Genomic DNA, 26,122 nt, shown 5'->3' on the forward strand with positions numbered 1-26,122 from the left:
GAAAAAAAAAATATAAAATCCCCCTAGCTTAGCTAATTGATGTAACTAGATACGGAGTTATTAAGCTTTTGGAAACCAATATCAAGCTACTCCACTTGGTCTTGAGAGAGGAGCCAACTTCTATGCTATATGAGCTCATTCATCTTTCATTGGATCTTTAATTCAATGGTTTCTAAAGATGTCATTTGGTTCTGTCAAAAATATTCCACACTCACTGCATTTCTTTGGAAAATTCAAGAAATGTCTTGCTGTCTATACAGTGTTAGTAGCAGTGTAAAACTGAAGTGTCAAACACTTCTAAGCAGTGAATGCTTCATTTCAGCCATAAACATATGTTGTCAAAGGTCATTAACTTTCCTATTGTAACAGACAGGATGTTTTTCCTATACTCTGTGAGCTAACAGCATCTTTTTAATCTATTCTGGACAGTGCAGTCCTCATAGGAACATTTAGGGAACCACTGAAGGAATGAGGTGGTCCACAGGCACTTCAATCTTTAGTCCAGGGTTTCCACACTTCATTTTAAATAAAGTGCTTCACCACCTTGGGGTGAAAGAGCTGTGGACTGCTATTTCTTAGTATTCTCCAATTTTCAAACACTTAAAAACTCCCTTCCTATTCATCTGTCTTTTTGTGCCTGTTGACAAGTTAAAGAACTAACACTTGTCCCAAAAGCACAAAGATAAGTGGCTTTGTTCAGTGCCCAGAAGTTATCTCTCTGTGGATAAGGGTTTGCTGAGGAAACATATGACAACAGAGGCTCAGGGATAAGCAAGACCACTGAACAAGCATTATAAACTTAAACAGATCTGTTAAAGAAAGTAGAGTACATGCACAAGACACCATATCTATAATGGGTATTTACAATAACTGAGTTACAACGGCCTTAGTTTCACACACAGGAAGGCAAACATAAAGTAAAAGGTAATTGAAAAAAAGATAATTAAAACCAAACCAGTCAAATCCAGTTCTTCTGATCAGCTCTCAGTATTTTCCCAAACCAGCACTAATTTGAGGATTCCTTGGAGAGGACTGGGGTTTTAAAATACTTAAGACAAATTCCCTCTTCTAATGACTTTCACTGTGTTCAGGAAGAATTGGGGCTCTCAACAAGTACAGTTCACAGAATATATTTTTCACTAGCAAGAGAAGTTAGAGGCACTAGAAAAAGAGACAATGACTCTTCAATGGACAGGCAAGAAAGAAAAAGAAGTCGTCTAGGGGAAAAAAATCCAGATTAGGTCAGTTTCTGTATTATTGTTAACCAGTTGGAGAAAGAGCAGCAGGAAGAACATGATAAATAACTATCAGAATGTGTTCTAATAAATATTATTTTGATTTAATTTTTAATTCAAACTCACTCTTTTACAGTTGCAGGAACTATTTTGTTTGACTGAGCTCGACATGGCCAGTGTAGTTAATGACGTGTGTTTTGATCAAAGGTGTATCTTTGTATGTGCTGTGATTGAAGGAACTGGAAAAGTACTGCTTATGTTTTCACAATATCTTAAATATGAAGGAAGTGAGCTTCCCCTAAATGGATCTTCACTAATTTTGTATATTTTACAAGCCATTTATACTATAAAATGAATACCTGCCTCAGTGGAAATGCACCACTTGGCAAATTTTTTATACTCAGCATCAGAAAGCCTCTATATAAATATCCTCAGTGAGTGGTAGTAATATTGTGCAACACCAAGATGGAATAATCCACCTTTTCTAGTTACACTGAAAGCATAAAGCTGAATTAAAATGAAAGCTGGTGTCTTAATTTTGTCAGGAAAAACTGAAGAAACCAAGTAGATGCTGGTGACAGGGTAAGTTTCCAGCAAATCAAAACCAATCATTAGAGTAGCAGGAACTTGCTTTTACAGACATCTCCACCTTTTCTTTATTATCATTTTAATTTCAAATGAAGTGGTGAGTGAGATTCTGAAAATGACAAATTTGTCATTCTGAAATGACAAATATTTAGTCATTTCTGTTAAAGGCAGGATTAAAAGAAAAAATTCTATTCTTTCAACTGCCCATTCCTGCTATGTTTCTCCTCTGAAAGGCAGAGCTGTGGTGCTAATCAGATAATCTGGGAATAACTGGAGCAATGTGTCAACCATGAGAGGAAATGAAATGAAGAACTGCAATTGGATTATGCATTCTTCTCATTATCTAGATTCAAATGCCTGATGAATGCTGTGTGTGCAATGAAAAGAATGTCAACGTTGCATATAAAGTAGCAACTCAAAGTGTCTGCAATTCAGATGATGCTAGACTGTGCCTTTAGGCACAGCCCCAAGCAAGGAGCACCAGGGAAGCTGCCCCGTTCCTCCAGAAGCCTAGGGAGACATTGCATCTCCAGGCCACACTCCTCCCAGGCCTGTGCTGCTCCTCTCCTGCCCCAGGGAAGGAAATAAATGATTGCAGCTGACATTCCTCTTCATGCCTGGCCAGCCATTCTGATCATTAGTAAGCAGTGGTGTGGAGCCAATTCTATGCCCATTCTCTGCCAATTCCTTCACAGAGGGAAGTATCTGGAAAGCAGAGTCTGAATGTTAACGCTACTGCTGAATCCGAGCTTGGGCAGGCATTAGGCAGTGGAGGAGAAACTCTGCTTGACTGAATAAAGGAATAATATCTAGAGTAGCTAATAGTAGAGGGCATGTCATTGCCATCTGAATTGCCATTTATACCCCAATAGAGTTACATATCTCTGTGAAGTGACAATAACATGATAGTGCTGTTGCATAGGATGACTAGGAGAATATTATAATTTATCTACCAAGATGATCATTTCTGTATCAATGAGGGTAATCCAGACATCTGAGGAGGATTTCACTCAATCTGCCTTCCCCTAGGGTGCAGCTGGGAACTCGAATCTGGTTTTACTTGACAGAAAGTTATCATTACAACACTCTTGTCATTGAGAAGATTCTTGATGAGTATTTACTAGGCTCCTGAGGAAAGAACAAATTCTGTTCCTACCTTAGGAGTAACTTATTTGTAAAGGCAACCAGCTGTTCTTGTAAAACTCAACTATTTTTGCAATTAAGAAAAAACAAAAAAACCCCTCAAAAACCTCAGCAACAATAAGTGGGCAAGGAATAACTCTTCTTTGGTCTGCTTTGTTAGTTTAACATTGCCATAAAGCAATTTTCTACTCTAGCATCATCTAACTTTCAGCACTATTTCTACCTGGCAGAATATACTGACATGTATAGAAACAAATAGCTGGTTTTTCCTCTTTTTTTTTTCCCCCTGAATTTAAGTGCTGAAGTTTCTGAAGTCTTTTGTCCTGAAATTAGAAGTAATACTCACAAACTTTCCACTTTGGTATCTTATCAGCCATGAGAGAGATTGAACTTAATATGCAAAAGTGCACACGAAGGTACTTTTGCAATACAGTTTAAAACTCACTCCAGTCAACAGAAATCTTCTCTTTCATATTAGAAGACACAAGATGAGAGATTAATAATATGTGTACAGAAAAAACACAAATGCCTTAAACATTAAGACATTAAAATTCAGTAACATTAAGTAAGTAACATTAAGTGGCCTTATCATGGTAGCATCTGAGACTGTTGCACATGTACACAGTGCACAAGTTCACTAGGTCACATGAAAAATGTCGCCTAGTTATCAAAAAGCTGCCTCTCCTTCAAAAAAGAGTCAGGAAAATGACTTTATGAGCAAGAAATGAAATAGAAATTTCCTAATAAATGCAGAAGCTTTCTGTTATTACATAAATAGGAATCTGGGGTAATTACTAGCTTTTACTAGCACAATTTGAAACATTGAAGGCTACACGCTCCTGACAGTTTGCTTGTTACTGATTGCTATTGGTCATCCTTTCAAGAAATAGTAAATGTATGTATTTTCTTTAACTCACTGTCTCTAAAGTTTGCAGTGGAGGAACTGCTAGGTCTTCTGCACTCTTAAGAGCATAGTGTGTGCTACCATGTAACAGAAGTCAGACGAAATGTAATTCTGACGGCCTGAAAATACTTATTTCTTCTTTGTCTGTAAAATGGTGCCATCAGATATTTTCTTTCTTCTCAATATGCAGATCAATATACAGATAATGATGTTGTCTCTGTTTTGGGTTGCTTTTTAAAGCCAAGATAAACAGCTTAAAACCTGTTTATTGAGTGACTGCAATACTCTACAGAAAAAAACATGCAAGAGGAAGAAGACACATTGAGAACTGTGTAGACACATTGAGAACTGTGTAGTTTAACTAGTAAGTGAACTTATTTATGAAGAATACATCTCTTACAGCATTCACTTATTGCTAAGACATACAGTATTACTGTGCTTTAATTCTTTCCCTCAAAGGCTCATTGAATGATGTCTCCAGCACAAATCTTTCTGCTATGTACATACATTACTGCAGTCAGTGGTGTTAAGCTTGTCTTGAATTTTTGGACTGATTAAATATTTGGTAACTGAAGTTAATAATGAAAAAACTGTTCAGGAACAGAGCTTAATATCAAACATGAAGACATTTTCAGGGAGAAGTTTCTCTATAGGACAAAGGGAGAAGAAATGCTTTCCTGTTCTGGCACCGGTTATAACCCTGATGCACTTAGAAAGTGGCATAAATGAAGAAACTTCCACAACTTGCAGAGATTTACATAGAAAGATATACACATGCAAGAACTATTCTCATTATGAGGCCCAAGAGACATGCCTTTATAGGTAAGCATACTCTAAGCAAATTGCCAGATACAGGTGCACAGAGCAGCCACATAAAAAAGTAAAGAGAATAGCTTTATGGAACCAAAACAGAGATGTTGAAACTGTGCCAAACAAGGAAGGGACAACCCCATCCAGCAGACTAAGCAAGCAATGCTGTAGATTCATAAGCAAGTAACTAAGCCACCCACACTGCCTGCAGAGTCTGCCAAGAAGACAGATGGTACTACTTGTGAAATATCTTCAGATGTTCCTCATAGTTTACAGCATACATTTTATGGTAGAAATAAATGAAAAAAGTAGTCTTTTATTCCTTACATTTTATTGGCTACAAATGTTACATTATGTCCTTTTAAATCAGCCTACAGAAAGATCTGCAACTTAATTAAACCCTTTAAATAATTGGTAGATTTAAACTTGCCTGTGGAGATTTGATCTCCATACTTGCAATTGAATCTCAAAGGCTCAATCCACATTTAGTTTAGTTAATCGTTTTTATAGGCAAATGCCCAATTAGGAGCTCTCCATACCTTTTGGGCCTGCTCAGGCTCCAAATACCTAATAAACATACTTAAAAAAAAAGGCAGGGGACTGGCCTGCTTTAATGGTGTTTGACATTCTGCCTCTAAAAGGTGATATCCTGGCATTTATATTATAGATTTCACTGAAACAGCTCCCTGTGCTTACATTCACAGTTTTGGGATGATAGTAAACAGCGCAGTGAGGCCTGCAGATCACTTTGAACTTGGGAGATATAGAACATTGTCTCAACTACAATGAAATGAGTTCCTCTATTTCCTATTGCTTACGCTGTACACTTTTCTTTGAAGTAATTTATTTTAAATATCAGGTCACTGGCATTCATATGATTAAGCTTTATAAGCACAAGAGAAAATAAGTGACTTTTGATCTCATCTTGATTTTTTTTTGAGCAAGTGTAATACTCATCAAGCATACAATACAAAAGAGGATTTTACAGAGGCTCTCAGCTTCAACACAAGCACTTACTTTTCATGGAAGGCAATTGTTGGAAACTTGATGAAATCCCACAACACAACAGGTACCAAACAGAAGGTGAAATAATGCTTACCTTTTGCCTCACAGCCTCCCCACACTTTCTCTCCATAGAGAGGTAGCCACTGAACGAGGATTCGGGACGTGACCGCTGCTGGTTACCGCAGGTCAGAAGCTGCTGTATCAATGCAATGAGAAATGCAGTGTGACCCATGGCTCAATTACAGAATTGCTGAGTCTGCTCACAAAGTCCTTAGGACTTCATTATCAGAACACAGAAAGGGCCAGGCTCTACCTCTCACAATTCACACTGGCTTGTGTAGGTGATGTGAAAGGCTGCTCAGATCTGACAATAAACCAATATGGATCTAAAATGCTTTTAAAATTGTTTTCCTTGTTTTCATTCATATTTTTTTCACATTATAATCTCTTCCCATCCCTCCTTTTTGTCAGCACTGAGGTCAAGTTATTAGTAGCATCCAGTAGAGGGAAAAAAAAAAGAGCACATGGCTCATCACTTACCTTCATCCTGGCATTATTGCTATATACAGGTTATTTTGTTTTGGAAACCCATACACATTCATCACAACCACACTCATTTTTTCCACCATATTTAGGTAGTCACTATTTTTCAGCCTGTATTTATTAATGGTTTTTAATTTCATAATCAGTGGTGAACAGTCTACAAGCTTTATGTCAACAAACTTGGATAAAATATCTCCACATAGAGAAGGATACTGAGCTTTTACTTCGGGGCTTTTTGTTGATATTATTTTTAAAATCACTTCAAGATCCCTTACATTCCCCATACTGAACTCTTATATTTAAGAGCTGAAAACTGAACTTTCAAAGTTCAGCTCAGTCAGCTTTTACACATGTAGTTTTCTCTGATTTCCATTTTGGAGAGGCTGTATTTTTTAAAACAGTACTTTTTCAAAAGAAGGCATTGTCATTTGAAAACCAATAGTACCACGAATATTATTGTAGTCTCTATGTTCTTGGGGAGATTGATGTGAAGGGATATCTGATTTTGTGAACACAATCTGCTTTTGTCTTTTCATCCCATCAGAGCCCACTGACATCCCCTTCCTCAGAGTCTCCAGTGATCAGCTACCACAGACCTCAACACCCAGCACAAGAGTATCCTAGCCTTCCTCCTCAAACACTTAATTCCACTTCTGAGCAACTAGAGTTCAAAAATGAGAATAAAACAAACACAAGAACCAAAAATACAGTCATCCAGCAAATATTTTTAAAGGACTAGTCCCAAGGCCTATCTTCTATTTAATGGTTATTTAGGCAGTGTCCCCAGAGCTCATCTGACGAGAGGCTCTTGTAACCATACAGCTGTTTCCAGTCCTCAGCTACCATAGAGATTTTTTTTCTTTGTCCTCCTTTTCAGCAGGCAGCTGAGCTAAACTCTCACTGGACTTGATGCCTGTAACAAGACAGGGTTAATTGGCCCTTGTTAACCTGCTCTGAGCCAATATGGCATTTGTAGGACCCCACCTCCATAGGCATTTATCTGTCTCACCACCAAAAAGCCTGTGTAAGCTTCACCTTTTTAATGAAAGCCTTGATACAAATCTCTTCACAGTGCTTGCACCCATCCTGCCACAATCAGTCAGCCATAAAAGTGCTAATCAGATGTTACAAATAAGACTCATTAGAATAGTGGGTACTACTTCAAAAGAGGGAAAACAATGAGTGATTCAGGATTCATATCAAGTCTCTGATTAATAATTTAGCTCCATGTAAGACTGATATTGGGAAGCACTCACTCTGCTATGATATAAAGCCACTGTCCTGAGCACTATGATATTTCCCTTTTCCTAAGCATTCAAACTGCAAGGCTGATTTAGACATGTTGCAACTTACTTTCACTGTCTCCCCTTCTGTTGTGATTTAGTCAGCTATATCATATATATCCTTGTAGATCTTCTCTTCTAAATAGCATATGGAACCATATCCACCAGCCTGTGCATGATCCCGCTTTGTTTGTCATGGGCTTCAGTTTAAACTAGCCTTGAATAATCCCTTACTCTTTAGGTACAATGATTAGGACTGTGTATAAGCACTGCCAAGTAGTGTAATGCAGAGTCCCTCTCTCCCTATGCAAGGTCACATATGTACATGCAGGGACTGCCACAATTTGCCTCTGTGAATTCTTCAATATGTTAACTACTGAAACATTTAAGCTAATTAGTTCAGACATAATAGCTTGGAAAAAATCGAACATTCCTTATTGCAGAAGAGTGGCTCTATGGAGCTATAGATGCTGGCAAATCAAAATAATGTTATAGTGCTATAGGAAAGTGCAAATTGTCAGCCTGGAGATGTCACTTCATCTACAGCAAGAGATGCAACAGATTCCCTGTTATCTGACTTACACCAAAGGAAGCATAAAAGGACATCTAGTCATTTTTCAAGGTAGGAACAAATCCTCTGCACTCTACTTACATTTATGATCTATGTATACATCTTGAAGCCTCTTCAGAACTGTGCTTGCTTTTGCTCTCTCTTGCCATGACCATTAATTCTTTTGCTCACTTGTGTTTCTCTCCCATTTGAGATTCTTTCTCCTGCTTCCTTAGAAAAAAAAATATTGGCTAATTACTGGCTTTGATTACTCTATTGATTTCAGGGACTGCTTGAGTGAAAACCAAACAAGCAACATCAGGAACATGGAATTTCCTTGATGCTCTGATTCTCCAGTCAGTATTTCCCCAGCCTTTTTCTCCAGACAGCCTTGATGAAACCTAGCTGTTACCTCTGATTTATTTGGCGATGTGAGTAATGTCACCTCTTTTCAATGCAGCTCGTACAATGCAAGATGCAGGAAGCTACTTCCAGTAGTAATCACTCTGATGTCACATCAGTTTAGTTGAAATCAAACCAATAAATTCAGAAAAAAGAAACTGGCTGTTAAATGTAAAATATACCAAGGCCTGCATTCTTGAGGCTGCTGTGCCTTCAGCAGAGCATGGAAACACATGGCATGTGGAATGGAAAGTGAGCCTTATCCTTGGAGCAGTAAAAAGTAATCAAAAACTTGTAGAAGAAATGAGGCTTATTAAAGCTTTTTAGAAGTAAAATATGCTCCATATATTCTAAAAGGCCAAATACTGTTGCCATGAACAAGCTAAAACAGCTCCAAATATTTAAAAGTAGGCAAAGAGTATCTGTTTCAGCAGATACATGCTTTTAGTAGATTCATTCTATCTGTCTCTAAGTTTTATTTTGCCAAAGCTTTGTAAAGCATGGTGATGAAAAATAATTTTGCCTTTCAATTTCAGCACAGAGTATTATACCTGGATCTTGTGATGATTTTGAAAGGTAATTTGTTTTTTCAGGCCTTTGGTACTCAGGTAGCAAAGATTAATATTTGGAATTTATTATATTTTGTAATTATGAGAATAAGGTTGTACATAGCATTAATCATACTAAATACTGAATAATTATTCATTAACAATGACTGGTAAAGTAGCTTAAATCAAATAAACTTGCACTTTAGAGAAGCAGCTTGCAAAAAGTATTCTATGTGAGGGTTGCTTTTATTTATTTTGGGGAAGTCTGTAGGCACAAATGTTTAAAACCAGATTTGTGAGAAATGTTGCAATAATGTCTTTCAAATGCATTCATATTTGTAAATCCAGTATCTGGAGTTATGAAGAGGAAGCTAAAGTGTAAATATCACTTATTTTCTTTATATCTCAGAAAGGAAGATGAATTGGCATCTGTTTCCTTCCCCAGTAAATACGCTATTTCTAATTAATTCAACTGTGAAGAAAATTTCTAAACAAGGATTCTCAGAGGCAGACACGTTACAAAATGAGATTGCTTCCTGCCACTGAAGCTCTGAGTGTATTGCAGCCTCAGAGCTCCACTCTCGCAGAGTACAGCTCATCAGGTCACTCTGATCTGAGGCACTAGCTGTGCGAGCTTTGGTTTGTATGTCTTTCTCAAAATGAACTCTGTCGCTCAGTTCAAATGGTTCAGCAGCAAATTGATCTCTCCAAGTTCATACAAACCCAAACTCCTAGAAGAATTTCCTCCTTTTCTTAGACCCTGTGCCTTCTTCATTAACTTTGATATAGGCTCCCTGCCTCACTTCTGCTGTTTCTTGTGCTTATCTTTTTACAGGGTAGTCAGCAGCTTCACCCTTTTAGCAGGCTTATCCAAGCTTACACTGTAAAAGCTGTTCTCATCCCCAACTAGGAAGAATATCTCTGTATCAAAGGTGAGGCACGATGCAGTCAACTTCCACTGGCCAGTCAAGCACAGGGAGTTGGCAACTAGTGCTGTTAATGGTGATGTGGACCTTGTCTAGGAGAGAAAGAATTAGTCTCTGCAAGCCTCTTCCAGCCCTCATGTATTTCAGGTCAGCAAATGAAGGGGGTTTTGGCAATAAGACTTCTGAATGCTATATTATCCCCTGAATAAGATAAGATACATCATGAGCAGAATCGAGTTTCTTTGCCCTTTAGAATTCATTCGCTCCAGGGAGGAATTTCCTGTTTTGTTAGTTCATGTTAGTCACATTAACTCACAGCTACAGGTCCAACAGAAAGATTCTCTTGTATTCAGTAACAAAAGAGAGAACCCTGCAAAACCTGGTTCATTGCACTCAAACATAGATGACCACTGCTGAGGTAAGTGGATTCCTCTCTGGAAAGCCATTCCCTTTCCCTAGACTGAAGGGCACAGATGTCTAACTCTGTTTTGAGAGGTAAAATTAGCTCAGGCAATTTGTGCCCAATTATTTTGCCAGTATTGTGAGGCCTAACATAGCCATACTCACAGATTTCTGAGTGTACCATCCTCTCTGAATAACTTCCAGGTAGGCTGCTCCACATGCCTCTCAGCATGGTAGTCCAGTTGAGCTCAAACATGAGCCATGTTTAGATCTAAATCAAAAGCACTCTGTGATTTAAGCTATAGCTTCTTTGACTTTACAGTGAAATGGAGCAGAGGACATGGGCTTAAACTGCTATGAATAGGAAAGTGGCAAGCAGCAGAATAGCCTTTGTGCTGCACACAGGAGCTACCTCTTCTCTGGAATACTCTTTCACTATTATTTTCCAGGCTCTGTTAAAGAGTTGGAGTAAACTTCCCAATGCCATTATTTCATACCTATATAACAAAGTATGGGTCAGATCCAAATTCTCTCACATGCTGTACAACCAACCATAAGTGCCACTGGACAGTCTGGACCTTGATGAGTCTGGGGATCCTGCAAGGGAAACAAAGCAAGGGGAATGTCACTGAGACCGAAAAACATAAAACAGACAAAAGTTGGAATGCAAAAGGAAGCAACAGAGCTGGAAAATGATCAGAGTCTCAGGTAACAAGCATCCTCTGACCTCTCTGCTTCTGTTTTAATCATCTGTCTTGTGGCTGTTTTGTTTTGGTTTTTATATTATTATCTTCTATCGAGTTTTCTGTTTATAGACTTTGGGAGCCCTATACAATTTTTCTATGCTAAATGATTCTAGACACTAGAGGATCTAACTTTGGTTATTTGACTTCTATTTTAATACTATAAATAAATGTTATTAAATAATAAATCTGATTGTCTACTTAGAAGTGTTCATCTCTTAAGTCTGTTTACTTCTTGGCTCCTTAAATCTTTCCTCCTAGTAATCTGACATGCATCACGTGAAATTGCTCACTACACAAGAAGTAGATTTAATAAAAATCTTTACTTACACTTTAAAAACTCTGCAAGAAAAATCTAAGAGCTATTATCCAGACTTGTGTCTTCAGATATATAAGGGAGTTTTCTTAAGAAAGGTTCCTGATTTTAAACATACACAGATTGTAGCTCTCTGTCTCACTTTGGTTTCAGAGGTGCTAGGATTACGATACAGCTAAGTTAGTACAAGGATTACAAAAACATTTTCAGTGGTCAGACGAGGGTTTACTTCTGGTATTTTGTGAAAAAAGATGAGATCAATAAAAGCCTTTACAATACATTGCTGTGAGGAAGAAATAATTTGTATAGAAGTTAGTGTGAGCTTTAGACTAATGGTCATAACTGTAAATGATATTGAAAAACAGAGAAAATTAAATAAAGACTTGTGAAGTATAAATTTGCTGCTGGCAATCTAAAAAGGATTTTCTTGTTACTCACCCATGGGATTTGGGGTTCTATCAAGGAAGCTTTCCTGCTTGTCATACATCATTTCAGAGAGACATATATAGCCTGGAAACTGCTTTAAGGCAGCTGCAAGCAAGTGTCACTTTGAGTTAAATGCATTATTAAACTGTTGGGAAATTTCACATCATGGGTCATTTATCTATGCTAAATGGGTCAAAAGCCTCTACACATGCCTAGATAAATGAGAGAGAAGAGCAAAATTCTCCCTTGGGAAGTAATACGTTGACAACCTCTTAGAGTTCATGTTGTTATTTTTAGTAGATAAGAGGAAAAACGACTTGCTAAGTATACTAATTCATAAAACCAGGTGCCAAATACCCACAAGAAAAGGTTACCAAATATCCCCACATTTTGACGTTGCTTCATGTAAGGTGTCAGCAAAATGAAGTATAATATGCTTTGGTTCTCTGTCTTTAATGGCTGATTATGTGGTTCCCAAAAGATGCACACTGAATAATGTGTATATTACTGGATGAGTTGCTTTGGGAAGGAATAATGTGTGCACTTTGAACAAGGCACACAGGCAACGAAAAGAGAGCAATGCGGAGTTTCTAAAACTTTGACATGTTGTTAATATGCAATTAAATTTAGTTGCAGAAAAGTCTTTGGTTTAGCAAATCCTGTAATGCCCCTGGCATGTTGCTGGGCGTTCCCAGATATCATGACATGCACCATCAAACAAATTAGAAGCTAACCTGGTAGCCAATTTTAGGAAATTAGCAGCAATGTGAATCCACATGAGAGAAGTGAGGTAGAAACGATTCTTCACAGTGCATTGGTATTCTTTCATGTTGAAACATTAAGTTTTCCATCTCCTTGCACATTTGCCCATTAAGCAGACCAGTCAGAAAAATAGTTGAGCAAACAATTGCAAAGGGAGGGCCATCTTTTTTATTAGAAGCAATTTTACTTTCTCAGTAGCTGATAGAGGGGAAAAAATATTTGGTATTGGTATCAGCTCAAAGTTCTGGGCCAGCTGAGTTTACATGAAACTCTACATGTGTTTCTGACTAAAAAGCAAGGAGAGCACAAGATCCCTGTCCCACCAGGTGACCTCTGCAGATGTATGGTGTCAGATGAGGTCAGATAAGTCTCTCAGCCAGAAGATTATGGGATATTTTATTAAATACATTCTAGATATTAGGGAAGGATTCTCCACTTTAACACAAGAAGTAGATTTACACAATTGCTGATGTTAATGACTAGATCTGTGAAATTAATGTAAAGCTGGTTTGGTTACTCCTGTGGCAGTGACATTTCCATATGTTATTGGCCTCAGACCCCAAGCTAGGCAATCCTGAGCAGCTGATTAATTTAATATCTTCTATTTCTTACTGTTATGGCGAAATCAGAAAAATCTGAGAGCACCAGCAACCTGATAAATTCAAGAGAGGAAAACCAAGATTGTCCATGATGATGAAATCATCAGATTTAGTTATTTATTAGAAGAAATTTCTCTACATCATGGGGAATGATGGAAGTTTTCAATGTATCCCTGGCTCTAAAAATCTGAACCCTTTCTTGGCAGTAGACCAACATGTCAGAATGAACACAATCCGTGGTGTAAGAGTTGTTTTGTCAACATTCATCATCAAAAAGATCTTCATTTGATTTAGATAGCTACAAGGTTCTTATTTGGCACAGCCCAGCACAACAGCAAAATTCAGAATGTGCTGATCCAAGAACTAAATTTAGAGTTGTATTCTAGTTCTTTAGGATACGTTTTCTAGGATAAACTCCTGGAAGAACAACATCAGAATTTTAATAGGAAATCCAAAGCAATCATATTTCCTCTCTTAATCCATGTGTTTTACTGATTTCAGTCTAAATAAGCCCTTAAAACATGTTTTCAGAGGGAACCTTGATACTTTTGCAGAAAACATTTCCATGCCTCATTCTGGTAAAGACTGACTACAATGTTCATTGTCTGTGTTTTGTTCTGGGACCTTGACAGTCACATGCAGTCATAATAGGCTGACCAAGATTCCCACTGATTGCACTGATCTCTCTATCAGCTCTAATACATGTAGTACTTGCAATGGCAATGAACTGGGAGTTCTGAAACAATTTGAGAAGTTTAAAAAAACAATAAAAAAAGAAATGAAAAACTTTTTAATAAAAGGATTATGACATTACTAAAACATATTTTATATTCTTCATATTGGCATAAGGCTCAACTCTTCGAGAGCTTTGTTCTGAAACCTTCAGAAACAGTGTATGTCCTTAAAAGCTGCCAAAATTCATCTGACATCATTTCAGTAAGAAGCTATCTGCTTTCATACCATTTTTTCCCATCAAGTACAATGATTTAAACTACTATCTCTTTCACCATTTTGTTAACTTTCTATAAATCACAGTTCATGATGAGATCATCACTGAAGTTCCACAGAGCTCAGAGGGCTGATTTTTAATCACACTTTACTAATATAGTACCCCACAGTGTAAATGGAGATAGTCCAGAGATACATTTAGGCACAAAGTCAAATCCTTGCATATATGATTGTCTACTTACTAGGAGTCCCTTCAGCTTGTGTATCACTCTAAGTTTCTGCTTAAAACAAGGAATATCTCCCAGATTGGAACTTACTAACTTCAACCCTCTAACCAGCTGGGTCAGAAATTCTCCAAAAGATGCTTTGAATCTCAAAATGATCTTTGAATTGTAAACTGACTCTGAGAAAGAGTCAGTTTAGATGATTCCTGATATTTCAAGACCCCACTCCTAAATTTCTTTAAGTATCTAAAACATGACTTTTTAAATGATATTTGTGCTTCTCAGTGAAAGTTTTCCTATTCTGAAGTTTAGTTGATGTACGGTTAAAAAACTGCAAATATTGAAATGGTTGAAAAATATAAAAGACCTGCAAGTAGTCAAAATCACTACTTATTTTAGTTGATGCAACATGCAAAGAAGGATCTCAGCCTCACAAAAAAGCACCAAGAATTTTAACTCTTACTAATCAAGTATGATTGAGGACAAGGATGAGCTATTTTTTTTCTGCACTACTCACCTAGAAAACTTTCAGTCTATAGAATTTATCATACCTGTAAAATCAAACACAATTTAGACTTACATCAATGTAAATATTCTTTTTAACTATTTTTACTATTTTGTAAGTTATTTTCATACAGCAAAGACCTATTAAAACTTTAGCATGTTAAAAAATAGAAGAATCAAAGATAGCAAAATGTAGCAAGATGTTTGGCTGATGAGCCAAGCAGAGCAAAGCTGGTCTGCTTGAACCAGTTGACACTACTGGCATGGTACCAAAACGTACAAACTTATAACCTGACCTATCAGTGCATTATATTAAGATGTCACTGAGAACAAAATTAAAACATCTCATTAAAAATTTTCTCAGACACAAAATTGAGGTATATATCAAAGCCATGGCACAAGTTCTCAATTAATTAATTAACCTACTTTAACATAAAAAATCTCTGTGCTCAGGTATTCTATCTATTGAAAGTTTCTGACAAGGTCCCCAGCTATCCTGATAGTCTTTTTAGCTAAATTGTCTTAATAATACAAGAATAAGTTATATCACCGTTAATTTCTTACTTTACTCCTCTTCATAAATTCACCAGGATGATATAAGAAAGAGATATTACACAACAGCTTCATAGATTAGAAAATACTCCTGATGGTGTTCACCACGCAACGTGAAGATTTCTTTATAGAGATGGTTTTAATGTGTTAGTCTTCTTTCACCCATAGCAATTTCTGTTTGTGTACACTGCTTGTTGTCATAACCTACATCAGGCTATTTACAGTATCAACAATGGCTCTAAATTTAATAAGCTAGATTTACTTAATTTGCTCAGTAATAACAATATTACATTATTTTAGCCAAACGTCAATGTCAAACTGAACAGAAATAAGAGGAAAGCAGTAATTAGTCTAGGTTAAAATATATCCTCAAAGGATATTAAATATGCAAGAGCTCATCCATGAAAATTAGACTGCAAGAGGTTACACCATGTATTGGCTTATTTTGTTACATATCAAATTATCCCTCATGAATAAATATATCTAATAATGTTTAACTCTATAATTTAATAGTGCCCTATTAAAAATACTTTCTGAATCAACCAAGCTGTGTATTTGATTTTCTGTGATTATCAGATTTTAAGTACACAATAATTAAATGTGCAATTTGTACTGACTTCTGCAAGCACAATTAAAAGGACTGCACTCTTCAATCCCTTTAGTAGATAACTTCAGTAAATTTGAATATTGGGACGTAATGCTGAAGTTGGATAATAACAAATATTAAGGAACACCAGGAGATGTGAAGTTTTCTAATTGGAGAAAAGGTTAGTTTAGCAATCTTTTTTTTATTTAAAGCAAAAGAATCAATGGCTGAACTATTAAATTTAGGTTTGATGTGTCTTGCAAAGTGGATACTGCTGTACTTCCTTCCCCACAGCTACTAAGACCACAGCTTTATTAGAGGACTTGAAACCACATCCCACTCAGTGTGAAATCCTCACCCTGCCTGTCATTAGGCACTGACACAATTTCCCTGTCAAACAGTTCTGGACTTGACTGACCCTCAAAACCTTCCAAGAGTTCCCCACAGCTGTACCAGAGCTGACCTCACTGCCATTCCCTGCCACAGAGCAGTAAGTGATACTTTGAAAAATGAACTTGGTTAATAGGTGCTGAGGAAGTACAGGTGAGTTACAGGGCCCCACGTGCGACATTAACCCAGAATCATCACAACTCTCTCATGAGAAGGGATAGGAAAGATTGCTCTAGTTGCCATGGTGAACTCTACTCAGAGATTGTATCTCTGGCTTTCCTTTTCCCCTGAGAGGGTGAAGACCTTCGTGGAGTTTTTGTTCCCTTTTTCATTGGTCCCTGTCCCAGGATCAAGCCCAAGCCACGATACTGGACTGAACGACGATTTAGTGCTATTTGCTAGTTCTAAAAAATCATTAACATAAATTAGTCTCCTTCCTACCATGTTCTCTCCACCTTAAGAAATGAAGATGAAGAGTGGAGCAATCAACTAATTAACCCTCTTTTCCAGGCACTAAGAGCTGCATTACAATGTGACATTGCTCTGCCTTTTTCTTTTTGAGATGTTTTCGTGGCCTATCGGAGTCTGTGCTGTGGAAAGACCCTCTGCATCTGCTCTTGCAACCTGCTAATTACAATACTGTAATTAAATGCACATGGAAGCAATTACCTTCATATATCACTCTGTCTGACAAACAGAGAGCAACTTTCAGTTACAACATGCTTAACTCCACTCTCAGGAAGGTGGAGATTTGGTTTTGGTTCAGCTGGTTTGGCCATGGCCTAAGGAGGATACTGAAAATCCTCTTTGTTGTCTGAGCTGCAGTTCTATGAATAATGGGAGCACACATCCATGAACATAAATGTGAGTGGGTGGTAAAGCCCCAGTAAATTTACTGCAACTGGTTATGGATCAGAGAGGCCAAAGGACCTCCACTGTAGCAGTTGTCCCATCTTCCCTTTGAAACAGATTGCCTGTTTCTCAACTGCTGTCTCTGCAAAGATGCAAAGTCACAACAATATCCTGGCTTTTCCTGGAGTTGATTCTTCATCTTTTTTATGGTTTCAGCATTCCCAATGCCCTTTTCTCTGCCAACAGTACTCAGTACTTAGGTTTTTTTCTCTAGTAGCACTCAGCCTCAAGTTTAAGCAGAGCCAAAGATTTGATTTTGCTTGGAAAGGAACAATTATATTTATTTATTTTTTTAACGAGTGGGTCCTTTGGTTTTGATTCAGACTGTTGTTTGCTCTATAACACACTTTCAGCCTTCAGCTGAGCTAGATTTGCTCAGGTCCACACCTTGTCTTATTCAAACCTAAGCTCAGCTGTGGGATGCAGAGCAAGTTCTGCAAATTACAATAAGAAACCACACAGAACAGTCCAGTGAGGGGAACACTACCTTACCATTTCCAGCAGGTGTCTGAAGGAAAGCAAGGGGCAATGAAGAGAAATTAGAGAACTTGAGAGTCATCTCCAGACACTGCCACATTCTGCTTCTGTATTCTGCCTTGATAGTGTCACATCATTATCTGAGGGGAAAAAAGAAAGAAAAAGTGCTGTAAAATGTCAGTGCCTTTGAAGTATAGGCAAAATGCAGACACATCAAAAGGTATTTTCCTTTTCTATACCTTTTCTTCGATGAAGTGTAATGGTCGGCTTTAGGCCAGGGGCTGCCACGCATTGCCAATGGAAAGTGAGAAACAACAGCAACAAATTCATCTTTCTTCCTGAAGTACCGCTTGCAGCATGAGGCAGCACTAAGCAAAGACAAACCACAACGGTTTGGATTTCTGTTCAGTATTAGTACTTGGGGACAAGGTGGAGAAGAACAGATTAATACTGAGAGGCCATGCTCTCCACACTCCTTGCCAACCAACTGAATGAAAACTCAAAAAGTTTCAATTCAATAAGAAATTAGAAATGGTATTAAGTCATACCAAGCCTCATTCTTTAATGGCATTTCTGTAGCAGCATACCAGACTTGGAAGAATTTATAGCTAATACTAGTGATATGCACAAAAGGTGATTTTTCCCCACTGCTGAAACAAAGAGTTACACCTATGAGTAAGTGTCTGCAGGACTGGGGCCCATGATGCTAAGAACAAAATAAGAGGAAACAAACAGCAGGGATGCCATAAGAATGGAGCAGCCGGCACACAGCATTTCTTTGAAGTATAATTACAGCCCCACTGAAGCATGAATGTAGCCTAACATATTTGCAACCACTGTAATCAGTGTAATCATGCTGCCATTTCATTTACTTTCACACATTCTGTTAAGGCATTAGGGCTGCTGCGTAGCCTGTTGGAATGATACACTTAATACTGTCCATTTATGTTGTTCGTGCTGATAAATCATGTAGTTATTCTGCTATATTCATACATATTTTCTATGACTTTAAGGATAAAGCAGTCCATTTCACAGTAGTGTAAGAATTCTGTTTGTAGAATAAGAATAGAAGGTAAAGCCAGATTTTGTTAGGTTTTTAAAACCTTTACAGGACCTTTCATATCCACTGTTAATTAGCAGTATTGGGACCAAATAAAAATAACAGATAACTCCCTCTTGTAAAATTATTCCTTCCAGTAGTTATTATTTAGTCACAGTAAAAGGAGTGGAAAAAAGGAAAAAAAGAAAAGACATTGAGAAGTCTAATCTTAGTGCCTTTTTACCCTTTCCCATGTCCCTTGCAGTTTTCTTCCTTTAAGCAAGTGTATAAGCAAAACAAAATGATGTGATGGGAACTGCCTTGAAGGTAAGATGGTATGGAAGGTAATTAAAATCATATACGTAGGTAAGTAAAGCAAAGGTAGGTGGAAGTAATGTGCAAGGTTTAACCTCTGCTCTACCATACAAAGACCTTGGAAAAAAGACACAAACAGATTTAGAAAAGATGATGTTGCTGATTTTTCATATTAATTATAAACTTCCTTTCTTTCAGATGCAGTTTGCATAAACAACAGAATGAAGTGAAATTACACTAGTGAAGGGCAACGATTTGTCTTCTGGTAAGGGTGCCAGAGTCAATGTTGTTTCTCATTTATTTAGCTTAACTATTCATGAATGTTGTATTTGCCTAATTTTTAAGGAAACATTTGCTACGACTCTTCCTACATCAGGCCCTTTAAAGAGGTAGTGGAAAACGGCAGTGAGCGTTTAATGAGAATTTTGTGCCTTGATGTCTTTCTAGGATTTTAAACAACTACTTAATAAGCAGACTCATAAGAATGAAACCTATATAACAATTAAAATAATAATGCTCTTCTAATCACTTAAGCGCCTAGAGTGTGTATCAAGGTAATCACATTCATTTTAAATTTATATGCTATGCATATCCTTGTAAGCATTTTGAAAGAAAGTGGTACAGAAGACACAGGTGCCTAAATTAATAAACATTAGAAAATCAGCAAGAGATTTAACTACACTGGTTATTGTTTTCAATTATTAAATAATTAGTTTGAACATCTTTGTACACCTGGTCCCAAATCAAGGGATTCAATTACCTTGAATGGCTCTGGGCTGCTATTTGATCACTTAATACCGAATCTGCAAAGTACTGGGCACCAGGAAGAATATCTGGTGGAGGACATCGAGATTTCCCAGACGTTTTGTGAAAAAGTTCACTAATCATTTTGATTTGCAGAGTCATGACTATAATTAATAATGGAAAGGCTTTATTAAGACTTTTTTTAAAGAAAGGAAACAGGTGGCAGGCAAATGGAGGAATAACATCATTTAAGTATTCTCACAAGGAAGCATTTATGTTTCCAGAACATGTACATTTGATACAGTAACTTAAGAAACATCACATGCTCCTTCAGCTTTCCTCCCTTTTTGCTCTACATACTGACCAGCTCAAGTATTCTGTCTTATTCAGTTTCAAGAGTACTGAATTTATCCTTTACTCCAGCTCCAATAGCTGTCTTCTGAGAATTTCTATGCAACAGAAAGTTCAGAAAAAGCTTCCTTTGAGTTAAAACCCACCAACACTGTCCTAAACCATCCATCTCAGACTCCTCTTTTAATGGTTCTGGTAGGATAAATAGGAACTAAATAGATCTAGACTTAGAAGAAGCAAGAGTCCAGTATCTCACATTTTCAGAAAAAATATTAAATACCCCAGTGCCACTTCTACACATAAATGTAAAGAATATATATCATTCCATCAAAAGTTTCAATAAGTTCATAAGTTTTCTGGTTTTTGAACATTCCTTGATTGCAAAACACTGTAATTTCACTAGCAAAATACAGTACATCTTTTCTTCTTCTGCCTAAAACTTCACATGAAACAAACCACTGTCATCTTTGCTAGGTATGAAGGAAAACAACATGAGTGGAAAGTGTTTTCCAAGTCTTGAAAAGGCCTAGTTTACGTGTAATTTACTTTCCAGGTTGACACACAATCACACAGGCAAGACTGGCAAAGGAGTCATTTCAGTCTTTGCCTGTGTCTCTGTAACTTTCTGGTTCTTGTGGCTCTCAGTGACACAAAAGTGAGGACAATATTGGTGACAATGACTGACATTCTGAGATAATTAGACATTCTAGGGTATTTGTTATGGCATCATTTTAAGTAGAGCTACAGCAGCTACAGATATTTCGGATCTAAAATTTCTACAGCATGTATTTCTGAATGTGCCTGTTTGCATTGACTGACAAGAGCCATGCTGTTCATACTGATTAGATGTTAATTTTTGTGAGTCATATAATTGATTTCCTGGTTAAGTATTACATGTCTTGTGATTTTTAAATAGATTCTTTGGATTAATTTAATAAATCTTTACATAAGGAATATTTTTCCTAAACTTCAACTAACTTGTTGGTTATCAACAATTGACTGTGACTATTTGATACAATGTTTGAGCTGGGATTGATAACACAAGACATAAGGTTTTATTTGGAAACCGTGATTTAATGCAAAGCCAGTGAAAGATTCCATATACTGGCTTAAAATGTGCTTTGCAAATGCATTTGTATGACTGAAATCTAGAGCTGTGCCATAGAGATACCACAGAACTGAGGCATTTGGAAATTCCTTCTCTCTGCTGTGCCACACAGTGCCTGTCAAGAATGATGATAATAATAGAAGCAAATTAGAGCTAAAAGGCATTTATCAAACTTGTATTAGTTGCAAATGGCTGGCCTTAGAACACTACCAGGACAGACTTAGTGGCAGAGATTTGTGGCTCTATTCAGTCCTACATATCACAAGCTTTTTTGAGATACTTACCATCTGAATGGATGTAAGTTAGGCAAGTGTAAAATACCCTTTCTGTTAAGAATAGTCCTCTCCTGCTGCTGTGTGATGCATTGGACAAAGGATGCATTGGGTATTTAATGAATATCTGCTTTTTTGGGGGAAAAAAAGGAGAAAAGAACAGTCAGAATATTTGGTACAGTCAGTGCATAAATGTATATAGACTATTGAATTTGTACAAGTGAAAGCAACATAAATATTGAATAAATTAACCATCAATAAGTATTACTGTCCCATTCTGTCCATATGGTATTAGAAAGCAGCTCTCTCAAGAGACCAGTAAGTCCTTGTGTCACTGAGACTAAACCAGGGGATTATATTTGTCATTAGGGATGGTACAAAATATAAGAAGAATATGTCTCATTTTATTTTGGAGTGCTTTTTAAAATCAACAGAGCAATTAATTTCCCTGTTACATGCATGTTCCAACCATGAAACCAGTTTAACCTGGCAGGTGATATGGCTTCACAGCAATGAATCAGTTTGTCTCAGCTGGGGGCCTTACTGCATCTTTTTCTCCTTCACAGTGTCTGAGCCGTCCCTGCTGCTGTCGGATCCTACACTTCACATTTCCTCAGGCAGAATCTCTCTCCCACTCTAAGTACAGCATAATACCTCACTCTTCCTGAAGGAAAAATAGTACTTTGCTGATGTTAAAATTTTAAACCAATAAACACTACAGAACTGTCTGTTTTATCTGCAGCACTAAATCAGCTAAGGAAAGTCTACAAATGCCTAGAAATAATCTGCATGGCTGACCCTCTGTCTCAATAAATATTGCACTGCAAAAATCATCAGAGATTGTCATTTGTATTTACTACCAGGTCTTTGGCCTTTTGCCCCTGATGTCCAGAGTCAGTCACCCAAGCATGGCCAGACTCGTCAGGACTTCCTGGCTTATAACGACATCCAAGCAATTACTGGGGTCTTTTTATACCAAACCAATGTTAGTCCTACTCCCCAGCAGCTCTGGTCATTTAATGCAGAATAATTGTACAGGTAAGCATCCCGCTCCAGTCACACAGCAGGAATCATGGTACTGATAAAAGTGAGATTTAGTATAGTCTGAACAGACATTAATAGGATGATCACAGAAACATAGAATCTCAAGGCCTGGAAGGGACCTCAAAAGATCATCTAGTTCAACCCCTCTTCCAGAGCAGGACCACCTGGAGTAGGTCACACAAGAACTCAGCCAGGTGGTGTCTACATCCTGCAGACAGTAGACACTGGTTCTGCTGGAACCCAGATTGTGCCTTACAAGTAGAATTGAAGTGGGTTTTTATATAGAATTCTGCGTAGATCAAATTAAAATGTGCATGAGAAGGGGCCAGAAAAATCCCAAGTCTTAATATTTTAGTGTAAAAAATGTGATATAAAGATTAAATGTTGGTAAGGTTAAGATGAAATACAACTATAATCTAGCGATGATCCTTTTTTATTCATGACATTTTCATTTTGAAGGTTATTCCCTTTATTTCTGTTCTTTTTATTCCTTTGCATTTAGGATACAATATCATCTTACACAATCTCCCAATTAAAGGGCTCGTCCTGTAGTTATAATCATCTCAAAGGTACTCTGATAAATGACTCGATCTCTTAAAATGCTTTGAGATATAATAACTGCCTCAGAATAGGCAACCGTAACAGAACAATCAGTCAGCTACCCTGACTATGTGCCACAAATTTTGTCTCAAACATGGATCATCTGTGAAGATTTAACGAAACAGACTAGAACTTTGCCCATTTTCATGTGGAAATCCTGAAAGGGAATCTGAATACCATGAAAATTTACAGTACATGCAAATCCAGATTGTGAGAGTCAAAAATCAAGATAAGGGTGTAAAAAGTAAATTGATTCACTCTTGAAGGTTACAGGTCTGGTTAATGTAGTCCTGCTTCTTGTGGGATTAATAAACCAGGTCACTTCTTTTTTTTTCAATCTTCTATCACAAATTGACTTGCTGTTTTGGTTTGCTACATCAGCAGAATCAAATACAAACCAATTTTCTCAGTACAAGGGGGGGGGCTGTACCAGTCAGAGAGTGGGGTTGATATATTAGCATTCTTCCCTATCACGTGCCTCCAGTTTTTTTCCTGAATAGTATTTTGCCTTCTCCATTTCCACAGCAGCCCTTCTCATGCCAGGTTTGCAATGAAAGAGAGGAAAGCATGCAGCTTTAGATTTCTCTGTGTGACTTTGCTCCACCTGCCTCAAGCTGCACCTTAAGAAAGGCAGATGTGACATGGGAGCTGTTATGGTAAATACCAGAAATTGTTGGAGTAATAGACAACAGAGGTGTGTCATAATGTAGCCTACAGGTAACAGGCTTGAGAAATTGCATCTAAAGCCAGCAGCGACTCCTTCAGTAGTAGGTTGCCGTCAGCATCTGCTGGCAGAAACTGTTCAAACTAAGATACAGAAAGGAAACAGCAGTGCCTCTTCTTTATATACGGTTCTGCTGGATGTTTGAGGTTTCTGATAGATTAAGGGGAAGAATAAAAGTGCAGGACTCTGTGGTGCTTCCTAGGACTAAAATAAATGCTTCATGTATTTCTGCACTTGTAAAATGAGGCTAGTGGCTCTGCCACTTTGAACTTTCAAGTCAAAGAAGCAGTAACCACGGGTTAGAAAAGCAGGGAACCTGCAACTAAGTGGAATAAAACAAAAGGATCAGGGATCGCTTGTCACCCCACCATGGAGAAACTCACCTCACCAGGACAAAAATTCTTTTTGGTGGGAAACAGTAGTAACAGGGGGCATTAACATCACGGGGAACTCTTGTGTATCTTCTGACAATAACTTCCTTGAAAAGATTTTCTCACTCTTTGAAGTGTCTGCCTTGCCTGTACAGCAGACAGCATGCTTTCTGACTACTGTCTTGCTTGTCTGCTCCCCTATGCGCTTCTCTGTTGAAACACCCTGTATTATTACAGTCACTCTCAGCACCTGGCTGCAGGAGTGAATCAAAGTGTTGTGGAGGCAGCATATCAATTTGGGTTTGTGACATGGTTATAGTTACTTGACGGTTAAGTGGGATCATTTCAAAGACACTTTTTCTTCCTTTTCCCTATTTCTCTGTGCCCAGATCACTGCTTGAACTCCCTTCCCCCTAAACACTACAAGCTCACCTTTTGTGACTGCCTAAAATAGAAAACTTCTGCTCTTGTCAAAAGGATAAACTGAAACAGTCACTTATCTGCCTGAGGTATCTCATAGCAGAGTGCTTCAGCACCACTTCTCAGCTCAGCCCCTTGCCCTGCCGGGACAGCGGAGCCAGTGCTGGCTCTGCACCCTTGCCCCAAGTCAGCACAGTGCGAAGGGTAAGCTGGCCTCCAAGTTGTGAGAATCCAAAATAAGCAGGAGAACACAAATCACCAAATAATCCTTTTTGAATTGTTGGTGCTTACAGAATCCCCCTAAAAAAGAAGAGACTGGATGACATTAGTTGATTTCATGCAGCTGTACAAAGAGCTATTTTCACTTCCTCCTTTCTTTTCCCCCCACTCTTAGCTAGTTAGAGATCTGCACACACTTACACACTGAGGAGGGAAACCTGCAGGTTCCCACAGTCCATGATAGCCACATGGAGAATATGCAGAACTCCCAAATGCAGCTGTGCAGGCTCTCCTGGAAGTTAATAAGATTTTAGTAAATTCAGAAGACTTGAATTTCCTCAAATACGGGCCAAATTATTTCATATGTAAAAAGATTTCTGTCTACAATAACAGAGGTAAATGCCACCTCAGAGACAATGGGAATTAAGCCACTAACTTCAAAGAGCAGCCTCTCCCTGTAGAGTATATTTCATGCTTCTGCAGTCTTGGCTAGATTAGTGCAAATTAAACATTGGGTTAAGTTGCCAGAGCCCATAAGCGCTCCATTAGGCTCTGGAGGATTTGGCTAATTTTAGTCAAATACTTACCTATTTTACAGAATACATGCAAAATTCATCTATGGGATAAGCCCACTGAACTCAATAGAATGCCACTAATGAATTTGGCCTTACTACTCCACCGTCTCTGCATTTATGCAGCGCTTAAATTGCAGTGCAGGCTTATGCACCTTATCAAATCTTAAGAAACAAATATTTTGTACCAGAGCACACAAAATAATTTAATAAGAGCTGTAAACAAGTAGTTTCACAAGTGCTAAAGGATCTAATCATCAAATCATGTTCTGAGTACACACAAGCCTTTTGTTGCCCGCGGGGCCTCATGGATAGTGCTGCCTGCAACGGCTCCTTCCAGTACTGCTCACTGTCCTATATCTTGTGAATGGCAAACTGCCCCAGGGAGCTACAAGCTACATTTTTCAATCATCTCTGCTTTATGTTAAATACACTTTCAAGCAGCCAAGTAGCATCCCCAGAGGGTCTCACTACGGCAGAGGGATGTTAACAATATTCTTCTGCCTTTTTTCTTCCTTTATTTTTTTTTCAGTATGCTTCAGCTATAGCCATTCCTGAATAATTT

This window comes from Colius striatus, chromosome 14, assembly GCF_028858725.1.
Source record: "Colius striatus isolate bColStr4 chromosome 14, bColStr4.1.hap1, whole genome shotgun sequence".
NCBI lineage: Eukaryota > Metazoa > Chordata > Aves > Coliiformes > Coliidae > Colius > Colius striatus.